The sequence below is a fragment of the Hermetia illucens genome, chromosome 1 (genome assembly GCF_905115235.1).
Source record: "Hermetia illucens chromosome 1, iHerIll2.2.curated.20191125, whole genome shotgun sequence".
NCBI lineage: Eukaryota > Metazoa > Arthropoda > Insecta > Diptera > Stratiomyidae > Hermetia > Hermetia illucens.
Window position 1 is genome coordinate 166,757,968 of NC_051849.1, and position 3,243 is coordinate 166,761,210.

A 3,243-nucleotide genomic window follows, 5' to 3' on the forward strand; every position below is an offset into this window, starting at 1 on the left:
GCATTCATAAAATTTACCCTCCAATGTCCGAATTAATGGCCGGGTTCTTTTCAGCCAGCATATGCATGATGTTCACTGCCTTCCTTCGAGGGTCTGGTATCCAACATACGACATGTTTTGTCCTCTCCGTATTCAGATTCTAGCAGTTTTGCTTATCCTATGTACCAGGTTTTATCTTGGATAGGAGTTGCTCTTCTTCCTGGAAAGTTTTATTTTTTTGTAGCACCGTATTGATATACTTTAGATATTCATATATGCATATTTCAGAGGATAATGTTTCAATTGACTGGCAAATAACAACGAATTTCATTATCCTTAAGGTCGTGCAATGTTCTTTGATACTGCACATACGACAATCTCATTTTCCCAGTGTCGATGTGAATGTATTATACTTCTGTAAGCAAATTGACTTTCGCTTCAAAATTTAGATCAATAGTCATTTCATCAAAAGAATGTTTGGAGATTTGCAAAAAATGACACATTTTCCAGAATGTTGTAGGTTCCAAGGTGCTTTTTTATCGCTTCTCGTCACGGTCTCATTTTCTAGCTCAAACAAAATTGTAATTAAACAAATAAATCAGCTACCACAGAACTAGCGTAGCCATAAACAGTGTGACTAATTATGGTCTAGGTGCCTTACGAGACATGTTCGGTGGAATTTCATAGCTCAGCTCAGCTTGGACGTTAAGTGCTGTTTATGATTGGTCCCACTGTATCTCATCATTATGTCTCATATTATGACGTCCTAACTATGACGCAGGTCGGCCATCGTTCCTACGAGTAATACAGTCAGCTTGAAGGTATTCCTACAGAGGGGAAAAAACGCAAAACTGCGATGATTGAGTTGGATGAGACTGAGATTTTGTTGTCTAGCATCCCACACACGCATGTCTAGAATAGTTAGAACTTAAATGTTTCACACACTTTAGTGATATCATTCAATCGATTTTAACCTATGACGCGATTTCCTGTTTGTAAGCCATAATTGAAGGAATTATTTCATATTGTCTGTGGCTGACCATTTCATATGGACCGTTTTTATCAAGTACAGATATTTTAGTTGTGATGACGCGATGGAATTGAATTATAAAATTCTGTTAAGTACTTGTCTAGCGTTTTCCGGAATGTCGTAGTCGCATTCCGCGAATTTTGAACGGTATATTAATATAGCAAATTACTTGGTTAATGAAGAAATTCTGGGAATAACCTATAATACCTCATAATACTTTTCACTTTCTTTTATAAATGGTTATTTGGTTTTCCTCTTTCGAGCCAGTTAATCAAGTTCACATATTCAATTCAAACAAGTCGGAATACCGGAAGCTAGTGCTTCGGGTATAAAGGTTTTGTATTTATCTTACTTGATCTTTCCATTCGTATATGGCTAAAATCCCAAAATGTTCATTCATTTATATATTACAGACGTAAATATTATGCTAACCCTAAACAAAGAAACATTGCCTGTTACCGAACACTATAATTATATATAATATGAATGTATGAACGCAATGCTGACCACATTGCCTCCTAGTGTACCGTTAGGTCTTGAATGAAGTGCTCTAACACACTTCAAGGCCCTGATCCAACATAGATTGTTGCGCCAACGATTATTATTATTATTATTATTATTATTATGAATGTATATAAATTGATCGTATACATATTTCCGACTTACTTCGTGCATAAAAGTATACATATGTACATATAAAGTACTTATATCTATCTGAATTAGGCACTACCCCAAAGCTTCATTAACATATCCATATAAATATTAGGTTGTTGCAAATGAAATGGCCATTTTGGTACTAAAATTTGAAACGACTCTAAAGCTTACAAAAATTTATTTATTTAATCACAATAGGTGCCAGTCGATTCAAAACACTTCTCCCAGCGAGATTCAAGAGCATGTATGCCAGTTTCGTAAAAGTCCAACTGTCGGGTGTTGATAAATTCGTCAAAGGCAATTATGACAGCCTCTTCGTTCCTAAATTGTTGTTCCGCCAAATAATGATCCAAAGGCTTAAGAAACTGGTAGTTAGTTGGCGAAAGGTCCGGTGAATATGGTGGATGTGGCAGAGTCTCATACTGCAATTCGTTCAACTTTTGAACCGTTGTTCTGGATTCATGAGGTCGTGCATTGTCGTGAAGGAATATCACATCATCTCTGTTGACTAATCTCAGCCGTTTAATACTCAATCAATTTCATCGAGTTTGGCACAGTATTTCTATGCATTTATCGTTTCTCCAGGTGCTAAGAAAGAATAGTGGATAACTCCAGCCATAGATCACCAAACAGCCACCATTACCTTCTTCAGATGGAGGTTCGATTTCGGCATATGTTTCGGTGGCTCATCAGCATCTAGCCATTGTGCTGATCGGCGAGGATTGTCGTATAATATCCACTTTTCATCACATGTCACTATTCTGTGCAAAAAGGGATCGCTTCTGCTGCGGGAGAGTAAAGAATTGCAAATTTCATTCGAAGCGACATGTTTTGCTCCCTAAGCGCTTGCGGAATCCATTTGTCGAGCTTTTTCACCTTTCCAAGTGCCGGGAAACTATCGAATAGTGTACGCCCAGTTTCTCTGTAATGTCTCCCACAGACTGACGTGTGTCGGATTCGACTAGCAAACGCAGCTCGCCGTTATCAATCGATGGTCCTGGATGTCCACATGGCTCAGTTTGAAGGTTTACGTCGCCTGACCGAAATTTTTCGAACCATACATACGTCCGGTTCGTTCGCTTTCCGTATCAGCTCCAAATGCGCTGTTAATGTTCTTGGTCGCCTCCGTTGCTTTATGACCGAGTTTGAACTCATACAGAAAAAGTATACGTTCTTGGCTCTTGGTGTTATCAAAGTTGGTAGTAGTATAAAATATCATATAAGGCATATTCTCCCCATGTTTGATCAAAATCATACTATTAGAACAAAGTTAGAGTAGCTCAAAGTTGACTTTATTATGTAAAATTACTGCAACTAAATTTCAATATCACACTAAAGTGGGTAGTCTGACTGCTAAATTCATATACATAATGGGCTACGTACAAATGGGATAGTTCTACATTCAAATGTACTCACAGAAGAAGTAAAAAAAATCTTTCATACCTGAAGCGCCCAGCTTCCGGTTTTCCGACTTGTTTCCTTTTTATTCATTATTATCACAACGATGGTCAAAACTCCTTGATTAAATGTAGGAGTATTTATACTTCATTCTCCGACACCAAGAGCGAGTAACTAATATT